The sequence below is a fragment of the Scomber japonicus genome, chromosome 5 (genome assembly GCF_027409825.1).
Source record: "Scomber japonicus isolate fScoJap1 chromosome 5, fScoJap1.pri, whole genome shotgun sequence".
NCBI lineage: Eukaryota > Metazoa > Chordata > Actinopteri > Scombriformes > Scombridae > Scomber > Scomber japonicus.
Window position 1 is genome coordinate 8,130,251 of NC_070582.1, and position 14,979 is coordinate 8,145,229.

At 41.1% G+C, this 14,979-nt stretch overlaps 1 protein-coding gene across 1 annotated transcript in view; it reads right to left on the bottom strand.

Annotated features, from left to right (window-relative positions):
• Positions 1-14,777, bottom strand: part of LOC128358350 (transcription factor SOX-6-like) — a 109,142-nt gene extending 94,365 nt beyond the window's left edge. The window contains exon 1 of the mRNA XM_053318592.1: positions 14,530-14,777. The gene's annotated coding sequence lies outside the window, so the exon portion shown is untranslated. The remainder of the gene's footprint in view (positions 1-14,529) is intronic.
• Positions 14,778-14,979: the final 202 nt, after the last annotated feature.

Here is a 14,979-nt window from a genome sequence, read left to right on the forward strand (position 1 = left end):
GTTTTGTTTAACCAGTGCAACATATTTGCCAGGTCATGCTATCATGCCATTTTTGACGGAGCAGATAGATGGACCGCTGCCATGTGAATATTTGATGTCGTGCCTGAGTTGCCAGCCAGTAATAGTAACTGGTACAGAGCTTAGTTTAAAAGAAATATGGTATATAAATAAATAATTATATATAAAAAAAAAGTTTTGTTCCCAGAGGCCGGACCCAAAGACAATTTCTACCATCCCTGACAGTGGGACACCGTCAGTCTTGTGGTTTGATCACATGTGGATCGACGGGGGAAAATTGTGAGTCACCATAAAGTCACAAGCTCTGCAGTCAGATTTAGCTGGAATATAATGGAAACTACCGTAAAGAAAAGAAAATGCAGCTACAACAAAGATTGGAAAACTACTTATAACTGGGAGAAGCCAGTGCAAGGTGGACCTCAGAGAGTTTCACATAGCAGAGAATACAGTGGGGAAGCAACACAGAGCATGTGGCTCATAAAGAGATGTGCCAATCTGTGTATGCAATCTCCACATTAGTAACATGTCCTACATTGTCCTACATAAACATACTGTCTGTCCCACATTTGGTTCGTCGGGATGTGGTCACCCTAGGTGCCCGAAAGGGAGATACACTGTATTATATTCAGAGCGAGGCCTGCACCTGCACAATGAATGCACGCATTCACGCAACAAAATATGCACAGTCCCAAATGTTGTCTTGTAGCAGCTGTCAATGCCACTTGTGCAGACGCAGACACACTGGAGTAAGAACAATGGAACTCTATGAGACAGAAGCTCTCTCAATGAGCTAAGCACCACATGAGGCTCTGTGCTGCCACTTCCATGTCTGCACCATAGGAAACGGAGTATGGTTCCAACTAATCATATGGGCAATTAAACCAGAATGAGGTTCAGTTGACCCATAAATGATGAGCTTATAGCAAACGTTGACTCTCAGAAGACCACTCACCATGTAGTATGAGCCTCGTAATGTTTCTGTTGTTATTTCTCTGTTTTTCACTCTTGGGCTGTGAGCAAGTAACCTATGTTCCTGTTATCACCAGGCTATAATTTTACCACATTTCACACTTTTGAAATTTTGACTGACAGGGTGTAAAAGTTAGAACTTCTGAGGATTCACATCACTATCAACACTAACTATCCCCTACAAAATATCATTGTAGAGTACTGATTTGCTTTGCCACATCAGTTAGGAGAAAACATGAATCCTTTCTGAACATTTGCTGTGTTATTTAATAAATTTAATAAACTGTGATTGCACAAGATTGTAGATAATGTTGAGACCAAATAATCACTTAAATAGGTATGATGGTGAACAGCCTAACCCTAACCCGTTTTTAAAAAGGCATTCATGGGGTTGCACTCATTTGTAGGAATAAAAAATGAGAGTATGAGAGGTGCTCCAACCATGCCTAATTTCTCACCTCCAAACACCTGGACAATCACTCAATCACTGTGTGAAGTGGGCATGCTTGTCTAATTGTCTTTTTGAGAGCTTTTTTTTTTTTAAATTCCTGAGGCATGATGAAAGGTGTTGGAAGGAATTGGGGTTTTGGGACACTTGGGTTTGGTTGATCAGTTGGTTGATCGGTCGATTGAGTGTACAAAGAACAAAATTGTGACACCAGAGATCAGGGTTTGTTTTCTGCATCCCATGTGTGGTTAGCAATCGTTATTTTAACCATGTGTGGTTAAAGTGATGCAAAGATAGTGTTTCAACAAACATGTTTCTTGGTAATGTTGATTTTTAAAAAAAGGGGTCAGGTTGCACACGTGGGTGGGCAAACCGCTTCTCAGCACACCTTTAATAAGCTGAATAAGTGGAAAGAGGGAAGGGGATGTTTGCATGAGTGAAAAACCTTTGTGTTTCTTTCACAAAGACCTAGGTGAACATTACAGAGGCTTAAGTGACAACACGTATTCTCTCCCAAGTCGCTGTTAACATGAAATATTGCTAAAGTAAAGGGCGGGAGGGAGGGACAGGTTGGTAGGGGCAAGCGCCAGCACATACATCTAAACCTCGCCCCTCTGCTCGCTACCCTTAGGAGATTACATTATTGCGCTCGCCATTGTCCCGCTTCTTCAAGACAAAGCCTGTTCCACTGTGCAAACAGCGCGCCTTGGAAAGATTGTAAAAACAAGAGGTGAATGTCAAAGGCAGAAGTGAATAGGATCTCTCCCTTCTTTTGTCAAGCTAGTGAGGTATGCACAAACACATCGCTGCGTGACAGAGAAGAAAGGAGGGCCTTGTGAGAGAAGGAGCCGGAAAAAGTTGGAGCGTCTTCGCATGAAAAGGCCAATACCGTGAGAAGTCGCCTGCTTGACTTCTGGGTCTATAGAAAAACACCCTCTACAAGTATTTGGATGAAAGACCCCCAAAACACACACAGAGGGCAATATGCTAAAGACAAAACAAGGCCTGGAATGATGACCTATGACTGCAAAGAGAAACATTTTCTTGGATATGAAAAGTAAAGGTGGCAAAACATTTCTGCATCCAGCAAAAAAAAAAAAAGATTAAGACACAACAGAATCATTTATTCATCATGAAAACAAACGTTTGCTGCAAATTAATATCAGATGTATGAAGATCAGCCAACCACCGCTAAGCCACCACTGTCCCAGCCTGAAGTCAACCTTGTCACGACCCAAACAAGGCTTTAACTGTCAGGGGCAATTAATGAGGTCGACCTCGGCTCCCTCTAATTTACAAGGCCAGCGCCAGCCTGTAATTAATTGCTGCGTGCATAAATGTAAATGAGTCCACTGGGGAAGCAGAGAGAGAGAGAAAAAAAACGGCTGTCAGGCCAATACTCCAGCAGGGAGCAATCTGCAAGAGAGGGAAATGATTTAGAGGACAGCGCACAAATCTGCTGCTCCGTAAAACACGAAGAAGCCGAATGTGAGGGGAGGCTTGTTAAGATGGAGGAGGCGGTCGTCAGGAATGGTTAAAAAAACGAATAGAAAAACTGTGGTAGCAATAAATATTAACTGTTTTATTTCAATCTTCTCCTCCCTCATATTTCTACAATTTGTATTCATAAGAGAAATCAAACACACCGTTTATCTCATCCGCCATACCCAAACCCCTCCACCGCACACTGCTCTTACTTGTTGCACTGTGGTGACATGTTTTTCCAAAGAATAAATATCCATAATTCATTTTATAGAAACCTTAACCATGATGCAAATATTCTACATAAGATCTAGACTTTTTTTCCTTCACTTAAATTTTACACTATTTTTTTTCTAGAGGTGCATTTTTGCTGCTCTGTCTGGAAGCAGAATTGCTACTTGAAGTCTGTGAGATTCAGTCTGAGAGATGGATTACATGGCTAATAATTATTGATCTGATATCTACACAGCTGCATTTTTCAGTCCTTAGCTTTTCATGGTGTTCCATCTCTATTTGAGTTTGTTTATCACACATTTGCAGCTGGAAATGTCCCAGTACAACTTTAATGGCTCCAGAAACAGCTCCACAGGTGGAACTGAGAATATGTGGAGATTTTATTAAACTTATCAAGTAATGACTAGAACATTTCTGTATCAACTGGCCTTGCACTGATTTGATATGTATGATTAGTTAAACAAGTCTCTTAAGACATGATTTTTCTTCTTCTTTTTTAAATGTAAGTGTTTGGTTGAACGTTTTGTTCTCCTCAAGCTAAAACACATAATGACACCCTCCATCAACACGGTTATTATCTTGTACCATATCCTCCACCAGCAAAAGTCATGGAAGTTGCACAATGACAAAGGGCACATAAAATCAAAGAGACCCAGGCAGAAGAAATATGTAATCATTCATGGCAGCTACAATAGCAGCTCTCATTCATAAATCTCCTGCACAAAAGGCTGTGCTTAACTCCTTTTGTGTGGAACAAACAGGCACAGAAACCATTGTCCATTGAAACCTGCATAAATGTGAGGAAAACACACGTGAAATCTACAATGTATGGGTCAAAGTAGTGACACTTAAAAACACACACACACACTCCGGGGCCCCGCAACAGCCACAATAGCGTCTTTATGACATAAGCTCCTTTTCACTACAGTGCTTTACAAAGGCAAATGAGATTTTTCCTATGCAGGCCTCCAGCAATAACAATTGACATCACAGGCCAGTCTACGTATGTTTCCCATATTAAACAGGGAGACACAGTGTAAGCTCCTTGAGAATGAGACTAAACAGCTTGCTGAGGCAGCGTTTTCCCTCCTCCAATGGCAGGCCCTCCTACAGGGTACCATCAACTTGAGGGACTGTGGCAAAGGGCCATTTTATTTGGTTACACACCGACTATGAGCCAAGACAAATTAACTACGTCTGACAATACAGTCGTACAATTGACCTGATTGATCGTTTCCAATGTATTCTCATCTGAGATTGAATGGTTTGTTCCCAAAACATGAGGTTAGCATTAGATGCGCGAAAAGCACAACAGGTGGGTCCCATGAAGTGCTTGTAATTCTCTTCAGATGGCTCACACAAGAACGCACACACACACACAGTGCTGCTACCATTAGCATTAAATGCATCTTGTATCTCATATTGTATCTTATATTCTTGAGTGTGAAACCTTTTGGCACAAATGTCAGCAGGCCACAACGATGCCGTCTGTCCTACCATCTAAAGTGTGTTGAATTACATACTGGAAACCTGAGGTCTGAGCCCAGTCAGCTCGATACCCGAGCCAGCGCCACTCCTCTGCACACCCCGTCATCACTGAACACCGCACTCCACACTTCTGCTAATCCAACAGCGTGTACCGTACATAGTATACCATATACAAATAGACATGAGCCAGGAGCATGTTAGGAGTATGTCATTTATGAATATGTTCCCAGGCACTATATAGCCCTGGGAACTTCATGACACAAGGAATGAACCTGATGTGTGTATCTCACGAACACACGCTGCTTTCAAAGCTGTCCGACAAGCGGTGCATTTCTATTCTGAGCCACACAGTCCATACACAGCCTCCCTCATTCTCTCTCTTTTCTTTTTTTAATGTTGCTTCTATCTCTCCACTCTGAGCCAAAACACTCACCACCATCTCATGATGACAACGGCTCAATTAAAGACTTCTTTACAGCCTAGAAACCATGGCAACGCCCTGCGTAGACAAGCTGGCTGATGACCAATTGGATTTGGGCTCTGGAGTGGTGGGTGGGACCACGTTATCCTGGCCCTCACTACTTCACCACAGGGTCATTTCAGAGGCCTCGCACCCCGAGCCCTGCTGCCACGCCCCATTACTCCAAACCACTATGAGTGGTAAAATGAAGGTTCGCTGGCCTGCTTTTGAGGAGAGTGATGCTTCTATGAAGGGACGTAGCAGGAAAGACAAATCAAACTATAAAAACAATGTCCATAAACCTACCGACTACAGGATCGTTTGGAATTGTTTGTTTGGGGGGGGGTTTTGTAAGTCCCACTTTGTTTGTCCAGATGGGAACATCATATTCTGTACCACATTACCACAGATTCCTGAAAGGTCTTGGTTGTATTCCAAGAACATTTCAGTGCCCTCTGTAAAGGGTGAGAAATTAACTGTTACAAATTTTCAATAATGACTTCTGTTTTTAACTGAGGGATGTATCGTGCCCATTTCAAGGTCTATATTTATATTCTGTGGCTCCACTGGAATATCTTTGCATGGTTAACAGTTTAAAGAAGCCCTTATTTATCTTATACTGCTCCTTTACGCAGTCCCTCAGTTCAGCCTCTGAATTTAACAAGCTGTTATAGCTCTTTAAGGCCCCCCCCTACAAATGAGCCCACTCTGTACTAATTGGTTGGCTTTCAAAGAGGGTTGAAACCAGGGCTTTTGACTTTCAGGATGCATTTTTTATCCATGTTCACCTCAAGTTTTGGACCTTTGACCACATTTAACATCCAACATTAAACAAGTATAAAAATAACAGAAAATCACAAAAAAACATGTTTTGTCCACAAGAAAAAAGGTAATCCATCATAATCCATATTTTTGGAGTCACCAAAAATATCATGGCCATGTTAACATAGCAAGACGCTGACACCTAGCAGGAAGTTATAAGGTACAATACAAATTAGTTGAACAAATGAAAAATGCTCTTCAAGAATCAACTTACTTTTTGCTTATTAAAATGCAATAATAAAATAAGCTTAAACATAGCTTAACTTTTAAATCTGCATTACAACTTTTTATTAGAGGCAAACTCAGAATATCTCAGCCTTTGATCTTTGATTTCTTCAATTAAACATCTTAATTGCCTTAAAATATAAAGTTTACATACCCTGGCATATCCAGGCTTTTATATTATATCTTCCTATTAGTTCCATTTACTTTCTAACCATATTTGCACAATGATGACTTATCAAGGCTCAGGCTGTTTATGGTTAAACAATGTAAAATTAAACGAGATAAAGTCCTCATTGTGTGGTCTAAACCAAAGAAAATGTGATTGCACACTCAGTATGTTTTATCTCTATATGTATTTTGTAAAGTGTACCTTATAGTCTGTGTGTGCAGTCCACTTATGTGTGCTTGTTGTCCAAGCCAAAGCACGCATGCACAGTGGCGAGTGGTACTGATTTGTCAGTCTGAGCAGTCTTCCCCGCTTTCAGCAGCTCCCTCAAATCAGTCCCAGAGAGGCTCACTGGAACAGCACAGGAGGCCCTTTTCTTTGCCACAAACATTTCAGCACATTTTTTTTCTTCTTCTCTATTCTTGATCGGGCTCACTTACAAAAGGAGTTCAAAAAGAAACCTGCAGTGTGCATGCATGCAACAATGGCTCAGGGAACAACTTGTATTTCTACTCTTTGTCAGCAGCAGATAAAGCAAGAAACTGTCATCAAATTTTAAAAAGGCAAAGCAACTACGGGTTTTTGATGCAACATTGACAGTAAACTTTCATCAAAAGGTAAAGCAAATAATTCTTGGTGTTTGTTTTAAGCTGCAGGGAGTGCCACTAGGGTGGGGTTTGTATGTTAAGACATTTCAGAGTGTGTCAAGTTGGCTGCCAATCATACAAATGATGAGTAAATGGATCTGCAAACACTCCTGACTCCACTCAATTGTCAAAACTTCCAGGTATTTGTATTGTCTTACATATCAAAACTTCCAGGTATTTGTATTGTCTTACATATCAAAACTTCCAGGTATTTGTATTGTCTTACATATCAAAACTTCCAGGTATTTTCATTTTCTTACGCATCCGACCAACCCCATCCATCTGGTTCTTAACCAGCATAGAATAAACTAGGAGTGTTTGCTAATGACACCCACTTTCTGATATTGACTCCTCAAACTGACTTACTGAAGTTAGGAGTTATCTTATATTTCCTGATGAACTCATCAAGTAGGAAAATGTACTATGTGTTTAATCCCAATCTAAAAATTTAATAGGAAACGAAAATATAACATCTGTTTGAATCCAGGCAGCTCTGAACAGTACCGATAATGAACAACACTTGTCCTTCATAAACAACTCTTAAACATACAACTTCAATGCATACACCTCATGTTGCACTCTAACACCCTTGAAAAACAGTGACACTTCAGCAGAGACCAAAACCACCCTTACTTTTGTCATGTAAATCGCATATCAGAATAATGAGCATAGTAAAATATGTGTTGTTTTATTTGATATGACAATCACCAAGAGCATTTTTGCCTGAATGAAATACAAAGGCCTGGCTCATTTTGTCTTTATTTGACAAAAAAGATGAAGATGTGAGTTCATCTATCTCAGATAACAGCTGTCTGGTACTGACAACTCTGTTGTGAAGTACTTACACCTTCAGTCTTGGCTTCATTTAATAAAACACAAAGTGGAAGCAGCAGGGGCGGACAGACAGAAAACGTGTAAGAGATATAAGTTGAATAGGAGGGTGACTATAAAAGCTCCTGGACATGCAGACATGCTCACATGCGATTTCCCTCTCCAATAAAATCAACAGGAGCAGTGTAATTTCCAAAGCATCTGCTGCTGCTGCAACCCAAGGCCACACTGACTGACAGATAAAGAGCCACCAGAGCACAAGTGTCAGTCACCTGGTTACCCTGCAGTCTTGTTAGAAATACCAGAACCAGACAATCTGATTGGCTGAACCAAAAGGAACTGACCACAGCACTTCAACGCAGTAATTTATGTCCAGGAATTAACCGAGAATCAATTCTGGGGGAAGATTTTTCCAGGACTTCTTGCATTTAATATTTACTTTTGGAGACCGAGTCTGGCAAATCTTAGACGTCCATCAAGTGCATCAGAGAAAAAGCAGGCTGAGTTAAAGCTTTTTACAATGATACTGCCTCCTTAAAGTCAAACAATAAAGTTACAATGATGGGATTTCCATTACCAAACAGCGATGAAAAATAACTTGTGAGGATAATCTATTTTGCATGCAACATCAGAATTGAGTTTTTTTGTTTTTTTTTAAATGCTATATGTCCCTTTAGGGGAGAAAAAATCATTAATCAAGAGTCAACACTCAGTTTTAAGACTAAGAGAATCCAGCTTGTAAGAGTGTTAAAATGCTTTCTATCTTAATTTTGTTTTAAGACAGTAACTTAATTTGTTTAATTGTGTATTTACATATTAATTCAACTATATTAGTCATGCAGGGGATGTTTCACTTTCTAAGTCTTTGGAAGATTTCATAAATGGGTGTTTTTGCCTGACCTTTTCTCCACTTTGGTCTTTGCACTTTCACAATGCATCTTCACTTTTTTTCTCCCTCATTTCTCTTAATCAGACCATCACTCTCGGTCACGATGCATTGGAATTCAAATTCGTCAATCCATTTGGGCACCCCACCCTCAGTGTTCCTTACGCTGATAACATGACAGCATCAGGATCCTTTTTTGGATCAGTTTAGTGCGACTCCTCTCCACAAAATCAGACTTATGTGAGGATATTTGCTGACTCAGATGCTGGAAGCCTTTATAGAAGCAGCAATAAATGAAAAATATATCTTTTTGTTGCTGATCTTTTAGTTTTTCTTTTAAAATGACTCAAATTTACTCCCCTTAATTTGTGTATGCATGAACAAACCTTGACTTGGTCTCACAAAAGTACTTAAGCACTAAAGGAAAATTCCACCCTGCAGTCCAGGGGTATATACAGTATATCAAAAGCTGAAATTTGTTCACTGCATTCCAGGAATTATTTTATGTTACTTCAATTATTGAACTCCTACATCTCCTCAAACTACTCTAAACAAGCCGCAGAAACAGCAGCACTCGCTGATGTGTCAGTGGAGAGTTTTTCCACTTGAGAAAAAGTGAGCGTGCAGCAAGAACGATGCTGCAATTTTCCAAGTCAAGATGTCAAAAATCACAAAACAATGAACAGGAAACCAGCAAAAAAAGCAACACAGTGGGCAACAGTCGTCATCTTTAAATGCATTTGCAAATTAAATTAAAGTTTTGAGTGGATTTAAACATCCCTTCTTATTTTTATCTCAAGATTTGTGGATGTGTTACCACTGCAAGAGTCATTTGTCAAAGGCTCTTGTTATAAATCATACTCAATGCTTCACGGGTACATGAATAATATTCGAAATGTTAGTCATCACAAGACAGCAACACACACCTTGATGCACAAAGAAACGACACTCAAGGAGAAAGAAAAGAGTGGAAGAAAAAGGACGAACTTTGTGAACTTGAGCTCTGTTCATCAGGACGCCAAACAATACGAGCTGCTGAGGACTGATGATGAAGATACACCGTGAAATCAAACAAAGACTAAATACTGCATGTAAAGATGTAAAATGAAGAGGATGTGTGTGTGTGTGTGTGTGTGTGTGTGTGTGTGTGAGAGGATGCTGTTATCATCACGAGCTGGTGTGTCAGGTAAGCTCTCATTCGGAGCTTTGTAATTGGATGGTGGGGAGCAGGTGCTAGAGAAACAGCGGCAGAAAGAAAAGGTTACCCCGACCATTGAAAGAGAGGAGAGAGGAGAATGAACGCTGCGGCTCGTTATTCTCCGCTCTGAGGAAAAATGAGGAAGCTGTTTCCAAGGTTATGTGGTGGTGGAGAACAGAGGAGGGATCTACAGAGCAGCAGTACGCCCAGTCAGCTGCACACACACACACACACACACACACACACAGAACATATATACGTGCATGCAGAGCGGCCACCCAGTAAACACACGACAAGGGCATACTAGGCACCCAGAGATTGTACACACAAAACTGTGCACAAGGACATGTATGCACACAGACAAAGCAGATAGGCCCATGCGACGGACACACACACACACACACACATACACATACACACACCTAAAACACTCTCACATCTAGAATAGCACCCTGAAAATAGTCAAAATGCACAGAATCACCCTTTCTCAGACATGGCGGAACATTTGACATTGATGATGTCAACAATCATCACAAAAACATAGAGGATACAAAAGCCTGTAAATGTAAGCACACACCTAATCTCGCTATTTGGTTGAGAAACTTATGGGCATCTGCCAGCGTGCTTCAAGTGCTCATTCTCTGGGGCTTCAACCTTTCTTTTTCAGCAGTAACACTGCAATTTGGGTGTGCCGTTGGGCCAGAGATAAGTATAGGCTGACTAATATGCACTTAGGACCCAGGGAGAAATACTTAGGCCTAAATGTTTAATTTGTGTTTGTACAACACATGTCCAATTTGGGGGCTGGTGTCTTTTTCAAAGAGCCCGACAACAAATAATTAGGTCTCTCTGGATCGGCCACAAGCTTAAAATGGTGGAGTGACGGTTTTCCGATGAAGGTGAATGACATCTTCCAAAAAACAACATGTGGAAACACTTAAGTCTGCAACACCACGGTCAGATGGAAGACAGGCATTCAGCTCAATAGACAGGGTGAATAAAATAACAGTATTGCAAAAAAAATGGGGTGAGACCTCATGATGCATCTTGTAACTGTAATTAAATACAGTTTCTCTTGCATATCAGATAAATGCAAACTCACACTCGTAATCACAAAATTCAGATTATTCCCTCTCCTCCTCAATCTCTCCCTTCTTCTAACTTACTTTCTCTCAGCTGCCACTTCATCTTTAGTCTTTCCAATCACACCTTTCTGTCACCTTTCTGCCCTCATCACCAAACCAGAGGAAAGGGCCACTCAAGAGTCCAATAAATAAAGCCTGTGTGGTATATTAAAATAACATGAGCGATGGGAATATTTCTGAGTATGAGAATTAGATTCTAAGGTTGGCCTTGCATCAGGTTAGCACATGCATGCACATTTGTCAGGGCCTAACATTCGGGGGAAAGAAAAAGAAATATGATTTGATCTTCAAAGTGGAATTTAGTTTAAGAATAGCTACAATTTGTATTGTGATTTCTAACAAGAATTAAACTTGTGTTGATGCTGGAAAAAGGCTTGAAGGCATGAGAGAGAGACAGAGAGAGTGAATGTGTGAGTGTGTGAGTGTGTGTGTGTGTGTGGGTGTGTGTGTTTGTGTCAGTGATGCACTCAGAAAATTTTATTGCTCGGGCTATATCAAATCAGAAAATCAGAAAATGAAATAAAATCATTATCTGTGAGTCCACAGGCCTAAAAAATTAAGCCACGTTTTTATTTTTGACTGAGAAAAATAGTCGGTATGATTTTTTAAAACACAGAAAATCTATTTTAAGCTCTTTAATAATATAGAATTAATTTTCATCTTGCAATTTATTCTAATTTATCACATATTACAGGTGTCGATAAGTGGATCCTTTCTCCTACATATGAGGAGCATTTTACGCACAGTTCATAATAATATATACATAATAATAGTGATTTCAGACAGACCTAGAGCGCACAGTGACCGGCCGCTGCTTGTGCGCCTGTTGTCAGCGCGGATCCCCACACAAGAAGAAGAAATGAAAAAAGAAAAAAGCTGCAGGTCTCCCACAGACAGCGGAGAGAGCGCAGCCATGTAGCCCGGGACAATGTGCTGAATTGGCAGCCTATATATAAGTCTGCCATTTGGACACTCTAATGCCACTTTACCTTATGAGGGAACTTCAACCCGCAGCACCTGCTCAAAACAAAATGCCATAGGAGATCAACTTCAGCGACCCCCCTCTGCTCGGATTGTTTTTCAGACAGACACTCTCACTTACAAGAGAGGAGGGGGGGGTGGTGGTCTATAAATTGTTCTGCCACAGTCCAAACAATTAAACAACTTGTTGGAAATTGTGATTTACTGCGCAGGCCGGTGTGGGCAAGCCCGAACTGGCAACTGGAAGATCTGTCAAACCGGGCAATTATAACCCCGAGTAAAGAAGTGATTTGATGTGCAAATAAAAAAAATGTGTACGCGTAAAACAATTAAAGTTGATGCTGAGAAATTAAACACGCTCCCTAAACTGCAAACATGACAAGTGATTAAGATGTAATGGCTTAGGAAATCAGTGAGACAATTATCCGGACTGTGCGTTTCCTCTTTTAGCGGTTCCGAACTCATTTGTGCCATGCGTCTGAGATCTCTCTCTCTCTCCCTCTCTCTCTCTCTCTCTCTCTCTCTCTCTTCCTCTCACTCTGTTTCTCCAAAAGCTCCTTATCAGCAGACGAGCGGCGGCTTATCTTAGAGGAGTAGTGTGGCTCTAAATATGGGGAACACCCTGAAGTGACTCTATCAGTCTTATCCAGGCCGTCGTCTCAACGTGTCCTCCTGTACCCTCTGTCGCATCCTCACCGTGAACCCGGGGCAAACTTTCACACATAGGGGGGGTTGACATCGTTCAAACGCGTGGCTGAGTGTCCGAGCTGCAGGCTCTTAACTCGGGATAAGAAACTATAGTCAGTGCCCATGGCTCTCCTTCACATCCCCGCAATTAGGTTCAACACAGTAGCTAAAACACCGCTGCCACTCTACCAGGCTGCAATAACGGACAAGTGGATGTTTTATCACCCAGAAAGCAAAGACGAAGCCTGTGATCCAAGCTTTAAACGCTGTGGATCACAACATAAAGAAAGGCAATGATCGGCACTTAACATCAGAAATGAAGGGAGAAAAAAAAAGAAACTTACAGACTAATTTCTCAACTCTCCTGCCGTGCTGGGACACTGTCCTGTTCCCCCTGGTATTGTCTCCCAATGGATCCGTGTTAGGGCTCCGGATCTATTTTAATTTATGACTCATGCATTCTTCTAGGGTCAGTCGCCGTGACCTCCGGGGGAGAAAGTTAACTTGGGTCTAAAGACGCCCCTCTTTCTCCTCCCTGTACTGTCTATTTCTCTCTATTGTATACATGTGTGGGGAAACACGCGGCCCGGCAGAGTGGCCGCAGGCAAAAAGGTGCGTCTCTCGAAGTCCAGCGAAACCAGGGGGACGCGCACGAGGACCACAGGCTGTCCGACAGAGCGCGAGGCGTTCACGATATTGGACAGAAGGCTACCGCTGTGTGGCCGAAAATGAAACTACCAATAGTGTCATCCCACAGTTTCTTGTGGGTTTGCATGGGATGAATTTAAACTCCCTTTAATTTCCTGCAGCTCCAATTTAAAAAAAAAAGTGCTTTAATATTACGGTTTGGTGGCTCAATAGAAGCATTTAAGTGATTACTGTACATTTGCAGCAATTCATGCAAAGCTCATTTCATGTGTTTCTGGGTAAAAGCCTGCAGAATAATGTCTTGGGGCTTCAGACCGCTGAGCCATTTCTGTCAATAGTGCGTGACAGCGATGTAGAGGAGGACCAACACAGTTAATAAACTTAAGTTAATGCTCTGCTTTTCTTGCAAAGTTTTTTTTTAGATTTAATTTAATTTATTTATTTTTGCTTAAATTAAACTTAAATACCTTACTTTTTTAAAACTTAAGCTGTATCAAACGGTCCAAAGCAGATGCATACATTACTTGAAAGTCAATACTTTTATAGCATTAACGTGGTTTGTCTCTTTATGATCACAGGTAGGTGATAATTGTATATTTCAACATCCCATCACCGGTTCTGAGGTGCTTCTGTGAATGAAGGTGTTGTGTTGCAAGACCACAACTTCTGCAAAAGTTTTCATAAATATATCACTGAGCTTCAAGTTCATCTCACAACCATACAGGTATAGTCTGCTTATTATAAGTTTAGTATTGTTTATTATAAGGGCAAACAACCCTATTTATGATCAACTATTAAATTACAACTGATAATAAAGACAGTATATAGTGTTTTTATATACATGCTTAAGGTTTACCTTTAAACTTTCTGTGATGATTCTTGGTGGCATATAGCCCAGTTTTAAGTCAGCTATAACATTCATAAATAACTAAAGAATATTTCAGTCACGTTTTCTGGTATCTTAAATACAAAACTCTTTAAAAAATAATTCTTTGACCAGTATTTCGACCGAGTATAATCACGGCCCAACTGCAAGATTAAAGACACTGATACAGCCTGAATCTGCTGCTGTCATCGCTGCGTGTCTTGTAGAAGAGGTACATGGTGCGCACCGACTTTCAAAACAACCAGTTCAGATTAGGACGCGCGGATCCCGGTGTGGTCCACGCTGGGTGTAACAGGACTTTTTCTTACCTGTAGTCACTTATTAGGCACTTCGCTTCGCTGCGAGCTTCTTGCAAACTTGCAGATAGTTCAGGGCGATGATAAAGACTTTCAGCGCTGAGACCAAACAAGAGGAGTCAGTTCAAACAGCCTTCAAATCCCGTGCGTAAAGTCACCATCGCTGAGGCATGTCGGGGACTTTAGTAACTCCTCTGTTTGCGCTCTGCCGAGGATCAGATGTTCAAATAAAACACTTCGACGTCGCTGTCAGAAGTGACGCTGAGCTCGAGCAGCTGTCATTCGGAGGATTTTTTAAAAACTATTTTAAGTTATTTCCCGTCCGGCACTATGTGGAGGTTAAGTGAGAGTGCGGGGCAGTGTCGGGTAAAGAGGCAGAGGCAGGCTAACCCCTCCTCTCTCTTTCTCTCTCTCTCTCTCTTTCGCTCTCTCTCTCCTTCTCTCTCTCTCTTTCGCTCTCTC